Source organism: Hyla sarda, chromosome 4 (genome assembly GCF_029499605.1).
Source record: "Hyla sarda isolate aHylSar1 chromosome 4, aHylSar1.hap1, whole genome shotgun sequence".
Taxonomy (NCBI): Eukaryota; Metazoa; Chordata; class Amphibia; order Anura; family Hylidae; genus Hyla; species Hyla sarda.
The window spans coordinates 293,936,267-293,948,741 of record NC_079192.1 but is presented as its reverse complement, the minus strand read 5'-3'; the positions used below and the strand labels follow the sequence as shown (position 1 = coordinate 293,948,741).

The following is a 12,475-nucleotide window of genomic DNA, read 5'->3' as shown; positions in this document are numbered from 1 at the left end:
TAAAAAGTCCATTTGGGAGACTAAAATGTGTAAATAAAAATTATTATAATTTTTTTAATTAAAATGTAAAAAAATAAAATAAAACTACCCTATTTTTCAAATAACAGGGTCTAAACAAAAAACCCAAACATATTTGGTATGGTCATGTGCAAAAAATGTCCCAACTATCAAAATATAATGTTAATGATCTCACATTAGTGGTGTTAACGAAAAAAAAAATACCAAATGCAGGAATCACAAATTTGGTCACATCCTAGAAAGAGTGTTAGAAAAAAGTGATCAAATAGCCCTATCAACACCAAAATAGTACTGATGAAAATAACAGGTCAAAGCACAAAAATTTACCATGATACAGCTCTGAAGACAAAAAAGTTAAAAAAAAATTATTAAAAAGCAGTAAAAATTAACAAAAATGATATACCTAGATAAATTAGGTATCATTGGAATCAAACTGATCTGCAGCATAAAGAAAATGGGGGAAATTTATAAAATACCTCTCCAGGGGAAAAGTTGCTGAGTTGCCCATAGCAACCACTCAGATCACTTCTTTCAGTTTTGAAAAGGCCTCTGAAAAATGAAATAAGTGATCTGATTGGTTGCTTTGGGCAACTCAGCAACTTTTCCCCTGGACAGGTTTTGATAAATCTCCCCCAATGTCTTTATTCTGCAAAGTTAAAGGGGTACTCCACTTCTATTTAAGAATCTTAATCCTTCCAGTACTATCAGCTGTTTCATACTACAGAGGAATTTCTTTTCTTTTTGAATTTCCTTTCTCTCTGACCACAGTGCTCTCTGCTGACACCTCTCCATTTTAGGAACTGTCCAGGGTAGGAGCAAATTCTCATAGCAAACCTATCCTGCTCTGGACAGTTCCTGACATGGACAAAAGGTGCCAGCAGAGAGCACTGTGGTCAGACAGAAAGGAAATTTAAAAAGAAAAGAACTTCCTGTGAAGCATACTACAGCTGATAAGTACTGGAAGGATTAGGCTTTTTAAATAGAAGTAATTTACAAATCTGTTTCACTTTCTGGCACCTGTTCATTAAAAAAAAAAAATGTTTTCCAGCGGAGTACCCCTTAAAAGGTGTAAAAACAATTTTTTTCAATTTCAGCCTACACAATCTTTTTTCCCAGTACATTTTATGGTAAAAAAAAGAAAAAAGGGCATCTTGACAAAGTACAATTGGTTCCTGAAAATAACTCTTTATGTGGTTCTGTATGTGGAAAAATAAAAGAGTTACGGCTCTTAGAAGATGAGATGACAAAATTCGCTAGGGGAGGGGAAGAAGGCAAAGATTAAAATAAAATCGCTGGGGAAGGGATTATTATTGACCAAGCCAAAAAAGTTTGTCAATAGATTTCGTATGTTAACACTGGCACCCCAACCAATCCCGAGGACTGGGGTTCTTGCTGCTCCATGCCTATGTCAAAGATATGTGTGTACAGCCTATAGTCCCAAAGCAAGTGAATAGAACAGTGGTCGAGTATGCACATTGTTGCTCCACTTACTGGTGTCCCAGTGGTCAGACCCCAATAATTCAGATATTTATCGCCTAACCTGCAGATAGGTGATCAGATTTAATCTTCCTTTTACAGAGAAGAAGTAAACATACAAAACCTATTTTAGGTTTTTAGGTGTTAAGGATTGGTGCTTATGCTGTTTTTCACTTCTACGCAGTTATATGACTTTGCATGTAATTCAATTGTCCTTTGAGGCTTAACATACATCCAACAAAGCAAGATGCCTGAGTGACAAATCCTTAACTAACATATGTTAACTTCTGTGCATAAAATTCAGGGCTTTGTCTTTGTACAACCTCCATCGCTGAGCAATGAAAATAAAGCCTTTTCATTTACCAAGGCAAAAAGTTAAATTCAATTGTATTTAATTGAGTTCTTAAAAGGAATTTGGACATCAAGGTTATCCAGGGTCAGATGGTTGCACTGACTTTCTGACTCCTCAGATGCCAAAGAAAAGGTAGCCAGTGTCCCTGCTGGTAAGGCCGCCTGTCACATTTGTTTTTCCTCTTTTCTACTTTAATTTAATAGCAATCAGCACAATATGGTTGTGTTTGTGTGAACAAAGGATTGGGCAGAAGCTACATTTATAGCCTACTATAGTGTTACAACTACAATAGAGCTGTTACACTTTGATACTGCGTAATAGCTTGCAAACCTACTCTCAGAGTATTGTTGCTAAGCTTGGGCAGATGTGCATTTACTATTCAGTTATTATTACCTCCTGGCCATAAATACCATAAACTCTGTGTATCTGACACAACTTAATATGCAAAGTCAATGAGGAAGCTATTTGCTTCAGTTGTCATATCAATGCAAACAGTGGGTGTCAATGTCTCCCATCACATTTTTATAGGTACTCATCCATTAATATATGAGGGATGTAATACACATATTATTATTGTATTGTCATTATCATCATCACATTTATATTAAAGTTATGGCACATACATGCACAAAATGTGGCCTCTTAGCCATAAAGCACCTATTATTCTCTTTCGAACACGTAATAAGGTACAGTGCACATATTTTGCTGCTATAGTGGAAATATTAATGGTTTGTCACATTGCCTTTATGGTGGATTTCATACTGTGCACTACCGCTGGGGATTCACCAGACAGCACATATGGGACTAAGTATACCGGACAGCACGTAACATCACAGAAGGGACAACATATGGGACCACAGCAGCACGGCAGCAGCAGTTGGTAACGTATTGGTTGCACCCACTGCTGGATAACCTACAGGTACCAGTTGCAGCAAACATCTTGTTTGAGGAGCAGTGAATGGTTAATGGGACTATATGTTAATCACTGGCCGCTGTCATTTTGTTTTTTCAGAGTGAGCACTAATGTTCTGCAGAGCAGCTATATGATTTAGAGATTGCCTCTCTGGCGAAATAGACTGACTGGCGGTATTTCTCTTCAGGTATTTGATCACTGTACCTCATTTTAAATTATGTAGTTGTGCAGTCATTCTTATACACCTACTATATAACCTTTTAAATTCTGTTTAGTTATACAGATCAATCAGCTAGCTAATCATCTACTTCAATCTAATTTCTCCAACCTCCTCTTTTGATAAGACCTTCACTGTTCCAGTATCAGGTATGCACAAATAATCCACTGTATCATTACTCATTATAAGTCCCTACCAGTGCTTACTGTTGTTTCTGCATATACCATTATCACTCGTGCTATATTATAGCACAATATACAGGGAAGTGTGCTTATAGTACAGCAGCAGATAGGGCATTTCAGCATAGCAGATACAGCGCTTGTGTTATAACCATATATTAGTAGGCTTACTTTACACCAGAACTGTATGCCAACATTTTGGGGCTTTTAGGGGCATTAACTGAAGCCACACCTCTTTCTGATAAGCCAAGCCCTTTTTCCAGACAGAGCAAAAATTATCTAAAAAGGAGTCTAAAACACTTAAAGCTGTTTCCCACCAGGAATTGTGTGTCACACGAAAGTCACTTTTTCTATGCAAGTCTATAATCGTCTCCTAGAGTTACATAGACAAAGTGACTTCCGGACCACACACAAACCTAACTGTGGAACGGCTAGTCATGAGACAGCGCACCAGGACCAGAGCCGGTTGAATAGCAGGGGACCAAAGCTACATGGCAAGACAGGAAACAGGGCAGCTTTTTAGCCTTACCCTGTTAATGCCCCTAATGGAATAACATTTTCAGCTGGAGGGTCCCTTTAAGAAGGACTTAACTGTTCTCCAGATTTTAGAAGCTGGGGAGCTGGTGGCACATTGAAGACTTACTACTACAACATCAAGGATTCCACCTTGGAATTTTTCCTTTCTTCAGAATAAATAAATACAATGGATGAATACAAAATAAACATGTACATAAAAACATAGATTATAGATGTAGCTGTACCAACTGGCTGAGAATTGTAGCACAGTGGTCATTATGTGAGCCTGTTTAACAACACTGCTTAGAATAAAGCTGGGCTCAAGTCACAATTTCAGGGTCCGTTTAACATATATATCTTAAAAATGTAGACAAATTTATGGTTTTCTTTTCCACATGTATACTTTAAAAATGTATCATTAAATGTATAGTAATATTTTTGTATACTATTATGATGCTAGGCTTTAAATTTTCATACTTGTTCCATTGACTGCAATGTTAAAAAATACAAAGAGTAATACTCAGATATATAATTTTCAAGGACAGATAATCATGGGCCACATAAACATTTACAGAAATAAAGAAGGCAAAACATAGTAAAAAAAATTTTTTTATAAGTGTATGGATACATCAAAGCATTTTTTTTCATGCATTAAAATGTATACTCTCAACCTTCACATTTTAAAAAACATCTGTCAGAAATAATACAAGTGAACAACCAGCAAGTAAGATGTTGAAAATGGGCTTAAGATATGGCAGATAACCTTTCAGACATATCCAAAGAGCTTCTGCCTTCACTTGCAGCCAAATTTAAGAGACAAGTGGAATCATGATGCGCTTTATCCTTAGCAACACCCTGGGAGACCGAATATATATAGGCAGATCATATTGTGCTTGCCTCCATTTTTGTCCCCCACAGGAAAGTATCACATCTGGATTTGTTGTCAAGGGTGACAATAAGCCTGTCTCTGGCACAATCCATGCCTATTCTAGACTTTGCCGTTGTCCTAATGTCTCAATAGAAATGCAAATCTCACAGGTTGCAGTATACTAGATAACTTTTCAATATCTTCAAATTTTTTAATATATTTGGTTTGAGGTAAGAAATATTGAAAAAAGTGTGTGTATTAAAACATATGTACAGTTCTGGTATGTTGCATACGCTTATTTAAAAATATGCTCCCCTGCCTCAGTCTATGTGTACATTGTATGTAATTTCCCACAGGATAGAGGTCACTGAAATTTACAAATTTACAAAAGTATGAATCCTCCAGAATATTCACTAAAATGAGACCTAGAGATATTTCATCCAAATGGTAACCAATGTACCCCAATTAAGTAATAATGGGGTCCTTATGGGTCTTGACAAAGCTTCTGGTAATGTCAATATTTAGATCCACATGTTTACCGGAAGCATTTCGGCAATATATTCCTTCCTCGGCTGTCTAAGCGTGGCAAAGCTTCTGACATTTGGACAGTAAAGCATTGCATACTGTCCTATTCTAGCCATTAAAAGTGATAGAAGCATGGCAAAAGTTTCAGGCAACTATGTGAATAGAACATGATTTAGTTATATCAATGGCAATACTGGATATCATCAAGCTTAGAAGCTGATGAACACAGTATAAACCAAATATTCCATGATAATGTTTCACTACTTGAGAAACATATCCTTCTGCTGACTTACCTTTGGTGAACGAAGCAATGCCCCATAGGGAATCCAAGAAGTAGTATTGGAAAGTTTGTTTAGTCCACACCTTGAAATCAGTCTTTGATTCTTCTCTTGTGCACTCCCTAGCATGAAGTTATATGGCGGGGGAGGCTTATACATCTCAGAGTTCAGCATGTTGGTGCTCTCATTTTGTTTGGTATGATATGCTCTTTTTATTTGCAACTCCCAACCCTAGCAGCAGCTGTCAAGGCAACAGCTGATGATTCAGTAAAACATACTACCTTTAACGTCCAATACCACCAAGTAGTTAGTTATGCTTCAAAACCTTACAGTTCACTGGTTTGGAAACAGGAGAGCTGTGTGAGCAACAATCCTCAAAATGTCCTGTATATGCAACAGGAATAAAGATTAGGTAAATGATTCACGACGGTAAAAGTTTAAAAGATATTGTTTTAAGACCAACATGTCCATGATGACAGCTGAAGTCATACAGTTACATAGACATAGGCTGAAGTCATTGAAACTCTGTTTTTTTAAATACACAGATTCCAGGGCAACATATTCTAGTTCTAGAAGATCTTTATACAATTCTTCCAAAAAAATGTATACCAACAGAGCAGCTCATTCATAGCTCACTATATCAAAGTTCCAGTGGGTCAGAGGTATACAAATATCAAGTTGACTGTGTCTTTAAACGGGCACTGTCAGATGAAAAAAACTTTTTATATGTTGTACTTTGGACTTGCCACATTCAAGCAGGTGGACCTCCACTGATCCGCAAGCGGATAAGGAATAATTTGCTCAAGTGAGAATACACCATTAAGGACAATCCTATTCCTACAAGTGTATAGGTAAAACTAAAATAAAGTGTATATGAGCAATGCCTACAAACTTGACTCAGTAGCATTAGTTTTAAAGGTGTTCCCTTTGTCCTAAGGCGAATGCAACAGAGGAAACACATAGTATTATGGCCCACATTAATCTGTTTTAGCTTGGCTGCCTTTGGTTTCCCCCCCTTTTTTTTCTCCCCATTTTGTTTAGTGGTAATTACCAATCCTAGATCTCCTGTAATCTTTCTAGACGTCTACAAGGTTAAACACACAGCTTGCCCAAAAGTTTCTCATAGGATGGAGAATCCTTGCAAAGGTAAGATAAGTGCCTTAAATAGCTCTCCATCAAGTCAAGAGTAGGAAGGTATTGGTGGGCAAAATCTTTAAATCTGATGTGGTTATTTTATTTTGTTTTTACGATGCTTAAAGCAGAATCCTGATGAGTATTTTTGTGTAACGGTGCTCAAGCAGGTGGTAAAAAAAAAAATGTTATACTTCCTTGCTCCCCAGCTTACCAACTATTATCATGAAGCTCTGTTCTTGCTGCACAGCACTTCCAAGGTTGGGGGGGGGGGGGGGGGGGGTCAGCATTTTTTATTGTTTTAAGCACCTGCCTCAGAACAATTATTTAAAAAAATGTTCTCCAGAATACCCCTTCAGATTGTTATTATTTGTTATTTACGCTAAAATAGTAAACTTTTATTAAACATTACAGCCAATTATTCCCCACTATTCTGTTTCTTGTCTGTTTATTGTGGCTTAAATGACCGATAAGGTTTAATTATTTCCATTCCTCCAGGGGATAACTTTGCAAGCTGGAAATACCCTTTTAACCCTTCAGAGTGGTGACATGCGGATTTTAGTGCTCTCACTCCTACAATTCACCTTCATAGTGCATAGTTTTCTTCAATCTGTTCATTTCAGAGGGCGATACCAGAGCTGTAGTTTGCCAGCAATACTCACACCTCTACTTCCTTTTTCTTACTTGTCTGTCCAGTGATAGAGGAGCACTTACTCACTGTTATGTCATTACATAGTGCTTTAGAAATGCACTAGACTGAAATGGGTGGCACTGTGTTGGGTGATTAGTTACAGTACACTGCTATAGATGGCATGGGGGGGGGGGGGCTTTCTTGGTACCCTAACTTTGCAAGGTACTATGTAAGCAGAAAGATAAACAACATGATTACTGCAAGGCAAAGGTTACACCACAAAAGCAACACTGGTCTAAGCAATGAGCTACACAAGCTACAGCTTCCTACAACTTTACAGGTTTTCACAGATGAGAGGCAAGTCTTGACTTACTTTTTAGGGACACTATGGCCCTTCTGGAGGAGACATACTGGCTCAGATTGTATGTGCACAGTCCAAGCTCTTTCTTGCACCTAACACTATCTAAGCCCTGCCCCAACTTCTAGTGTCCCTTCCCCATCTTTCTGTTACTAGAAACAAACTGAACCTAACAAGCAGTGGACAGCAGTTTGCAGAAAATTGAGATGCCTAGTAGCCAAGACTTAAGAGGTTTTGAAATAAGGTGTCATTTTGGTAATTTAGGTATTTTATAAATACGTTCAAAAATTACATAGCCATCAAATGAATTAGAAGTTGAAACAACAGTGACTATTTGAGACAAAGTTTGTATTCCAAGTTTTCCATTACATACGAAAATAAATAGTATAAGTTAAACTAGACTAATGTCCTAGGGATGCAAGTATGTACACTATAAAAGGCATATAATCAATTGTTTAGCATGAAAACGATTAAGTTAATGTGAAAATAAACTTGATGTCATTTTACATAAAAGTATCCTTTAACTAAACAGCCCACTGGCACATAAAAGTAGAGTTGGTCTATGTAGCAGTTATGTGATTTATAAATATATATTGTCTTAACGAGATTCTAAAGAGCGTCTTTGAGATGAATTGTTAGAGGATTAACATAAATTACCAGGAGCTAAGTGTCATAATGGCTCTGACTCTTTGTGTGTCCATCATTCACTGATAATCTTGGTAGAGTAAGCCATTATTAAAACATACATTCAATAAGCATAGCCATTTCTTAAGATTTGAGATAAAAACATAGTACTTTTAAGTCATAGTTTATAATATCAAGTGAAAAGTTTGAAAGAACAAATAAAAAAATAAAAAATAAGTATATAAAAACATATTTCAAATTAGGAAAGGGGTTTAATATAGTGAAAGTTTACATTTCCCAGGTATATGTCTTTTTAAAAGTATTTTAGGTTAAATTATATTAAAGTCTGTAGCAAAGGAAAAGTCTACATACCTAGTTCAGTTCAATGACTGCCTTTGCTGGAAGCTTTTGTTTCTTTGGCCATTTTTGGTCGATAAAAAAGTCAGTTTTATGTCTTACAAGGATCAAAAAAATTGCTATGTTTTCACATTTACTTCCTTTTCTGAAAACTTTTGACATGTCACAGAGACATATCAAAAGTTTTGATCGGTCAGGGTCGAGTGAAAAGAAGAGCTCTATAGCACACTTCACTCCCCAGCTCGCAGTGCTTTACGTCCTGCAGCCCCATTATAAGTCCATGGAGCTGTCCTGTGAAGCAGAACCAGTTCTCTGAGAGTTTGGAAGCGAAGCACGTTACCATGCCCTTCTCCCTGTTTGTTCTACTGATTGGTGGGGGTCTCAGCACTGAGATATGGAAAAAGCTTTTTGAAATGACAGGAGCACTTTAAAAATAAACTTAGTTCTCACTTATATTAGTTTTATGTTCTTATTTGTTGAATGATGTTAAATTAAGTGCCAAGGGACTCATTTTAGGCCAGTTACTTGCCGAAACTGTTTATATTTTGGCACGTTTTGAGATGTAAAAATATGCCAAAGAAAATGTCCCATTTACAAACCATGTTTTAAGCTATAGCTTTTGCTGTCACAGTCAAAAAAATAAAATAAAAAAGGTAAAAAAAAAAAAGGACTGAAAATCACCAAAAACATTACAGACCTTTTTTGCACACAAATAAGCAATCGATTAAATGGAAAGGGTATACTAGAACAATTAAAACAAGACTATGGGGGGGGGGGGGGTGATTTATAAAAAGTAGTCCCCTGCCGGCGCTAGCTTCATGAAGAGGCAAGCAGGGATGACCATTCACTCTTCCGGGGAAGCCACACCCTCTCCAATGTAAGTTACACTCATTCAGGCAGGAAAAAAACAGCAAAAATTTAACCCATAACATAATAAATGCTCCTCCAATAACATGCTGCAGTTTGGACTGCATTTTTAACATGATGCGCATGATTTGAAGCTACAGATTTTATGCTTCAGATTTCAATGTAAACTAACACAGAACACAGCTTCAAATTTGCAGGATACTGTACATATCAATACACCCTAACCCACTTAGGATTGGAGGGACCCCCCATTTAATCCACCCACACACACCTTATTTTCTTTTAGTGGTTCTTTTAAGTTATTTGATATGTTCCGTTCCTTCTGCTCTCCCTTCTTCCCCTTTTTTGTCCCCTCAGGTGGTTTTACCCTTTCCAGAAGTGTCTGTGTCCAGACAGATTTCACCTGACATCAGCTGATTGGTACCTAGAAAGTGCGGGAAACCGTATTCAAATAAATAGCAGCTGTTCCTGATCCCTGCTGTCAGTAAGCACTGGTTTGATAATGAAGAAGCACCCACCTCCCCTGTGGTTTTTTTCTTTTCGCCATGGTCTTTAATAGTGGGGATTTAGTCTCCCAGCGTATGCTGGGAGGACATGGTCGTTTTACAGTTGGTCATTCTGCTTTTAATAAATGGTCGGTATGGATGGTGATGATTCATTATTTATTACTAACTGTTGTATTTATGTGTAACCCATAATAAAGACATCGTGGCCTTTTCATCCACTTATACTTTGTTGGTCTCTTTATTTATGGGGTGGGTGGGGCGCTGCACTTCCGTGATCTGGTCATTGATAGGTTTTGTTTTGTGATGATCAAAAGCAAATACTACATTATTAAAAAGTGTCAGGAAAATAAGAGGTCAATGAAGTGGAGAGTTAAGTTCAAACATACTATTTTGTCAGTATTTTTCTCAGTATATTTAGGCAAAACATGAAGTGGAACCAATACAGAAAAAAATGCAAATCCTCCCATTATATAGTTCTTCTCTGTTTTGGTTTCACTTTTGTTTTTGGTTAAAAATACTGAGAAAAATACTGACCAAAACACTGTGTGAACATAGCCATAGGATGTAATGACATTTTGTGAACATAGACTGTTGCATGCTATAAAAAAAACTAAACTTCCAAATTAAAAACTGCAAGGAAGAGCATGAGATGAAGACAATTGGAAGGCAGATGTGGCTTTGATATAGAAAAAGTTTACAGAGGGTGCAGGCATGGTCTCCTGTCTAATAATTCTCATTTATATTGCGTTTTGAATTTTTGTCTGAGCTTACATATTTTTAAGACTACAGCAGGGAGAAAAAAGCCATGTGTTCAACTAAAAAGAGGAAGAGAAGAAGAAAAGAGGACAGGCTGATTTATGTTCCTCTTGCACCCTAGGCCTAGGTCAGCAGCATGCTATCAGTTGTCAGTCTGTCATAAATCTTCACGGCTCATCACACACTGTAGTAAAGGTTCTGCCGCCTCAGCTTCAATGTTTGATGCATTGGAAATAGGAGATTGAAAAAAAGAGGTTGAGTGGACAATTGACTTCTTCTACCACTTATCACTAGCCCAGCACAGACAAACATGCTTAAGGTTAGTTTACATGGATGGAGTTCATAGGTCCATTGCTCTCCTTGGTTACTATGCCTACTGCAAATGTTATTGTTGTATGTACAAACAATATTATTTACTACCTGATAGTTCCATCATATTCAACAACTATGTACAAAGAATTATACTATTCACAACAATTCCTGTCCCCTAGTTGGTCTAATGCAAATATCACTAGCTCTTGCTCTCTAAAGGATGAACTGATATATATTTTTGACTTCGGGAGATAGTAAAAATGTCCTCCCCTACCAAATTAACATCATATTTCAGTATTAGCACTGTGGCCAACAAAATAAATCACGTTGTAGAAAACAAATAAGCATACCTGTTGCTTCAGTTAACTTTTCAGGATAAGCTGACAGGTACATGAGAAGTACAGGGTGGGCCATTTATATGGATACACCTTAATAAAATTGGAACTGTTGGTGATATTAACTTCCTGTTTGTGGCACATTAGTATATGTGAGAGGGGAAACTTTTCAAAATGGGTGGTGACCATGGTGGCCATTTTGAAGTCGGCCATTTTGAATCCAACTTTAGTTTTTTCTATAGGAAGAGGGTCATGTGACACATTAAACTTATTGGGAATTTCACAAGAAAAACAATGATGTGCCTGGTTTTAACATAACTTTATTCTGTCATGAGTTATTTACGAGTTTCTGACCACTTATAAAATGTGTTCAATGTGCTGCCCATAGTGTTGGATTGTCCATGCAACCCTCTTCTCCCAATCTTCACACACTGATAGCAACACCGCAGGAGAAATGCTAGCACAGGCTTCCAGTATCCATAGTATCAGGTGCTGCAGAATGGGCAAAACTAAAATTGGAACAGGACCCTCAGTTTACACAGAAGATTATGATCAGTGATGAGGCAAACTTTTATGTGAATGGTGAAGTTAACAAACAAAACTACCACTATTGGTCTGACACTAACCCACATTGGATAGATCCCTCCAAGACTGTTGGAACACAAAAATTGATGGTATGGTGTGGTATATGGGGTACAAAGACAGTGGGGCCATTCTTCATCAATGGAAACTTCAAGGCCACTGGATATGCAAAATTGCTACATGATGATGTGTTTCCCTCTTTATGCACTGAGTTTTTCCAGCAAGATGGTGCACCACCACATCATGGGTGTCAGGTCCGAGCATTTCTAAATGAACAGTTTCCTGGAAAGTGGATTGGTCATCGTGGGCCAGTTGAATGGTGCCCAAGGTCTCCCAATCTGACCCCCTTAGACTTATCTTTGGGGTCATCTGAAGGGAATTGTCTATGCTGTGAAGATATGAGATGTGCAGCACCTAAAACTACGGATACTGGAAGCCTGTGCTAGCATTTCTCCTGCGGTGTTGCTATGAGTGTGTGAAGAGTGGGAGAAGAGCGTTGCATTGACAATCCAACACAATGGGCAGCACATTGAACACATTTTATAAGTGGTCAGAAACTTGTAAATAACTCATGAAAGAATAAAGTTACGCTAAAACCAAGCACATCATTGTTTTTCTTGTGAAATTCCCAATAAGTTTGATGTGTCACATGACCCTCTTCCTATTGAAAAAAC

The 12,475-nt window shown here is 37.5% G+C and overlaps 1 protein-coding gene and 1 long non-coding RNA gene across 9 annotated transcripts in view; one reads left to right on the top strand and one right to left on the bottom strand.

The window, feature by feature from the left end:
• The window catches only part of LOC130369371 (uncharacterized), a 367,785-nt gene that overhangs the window by 315,142 nt on the left and 40,168 nt on the right, over window positions 1–12,475 (bottom strand). For 3 of the 7 annotated variants that reach the window (XM_056574542.1, XM_056574545.1, XM_056574547.1), the window contains one exon: window positions 9,582–9,734. The exons of the other annotated variants lie outside the window; for them this stretch is intronic. The gene's annotated coding sequence lies outside the window, so the exon portion shown is untranslated. The remainder of the gene's footprint in view (window positions 1–9,581; window positions 9,735–12,475) is intronic. 7 annotated transcript variants of the gene reach the window in all.
• LOC130369373 (uncharacterized) lies at window positions 2,564–9,758 on the top strand. 2 transcript variants are annotated; one of them, XR_008892732.1, is made up of 4 exons: window positions 2,564–2,765; window positions 2,859–2,946; window positions 3,035–3,125; window positions 9,668–9,758. It is a non-coding gene; the product is annotated as an uncharacterized LOC130369373 (long non-coding RNA). The 2 variants fall into 2 exon arrangements; XR_008892731.1 differs by lacking the exon at window positions 9,668–9,758 and adding an exon at window positions 6,423–6,710.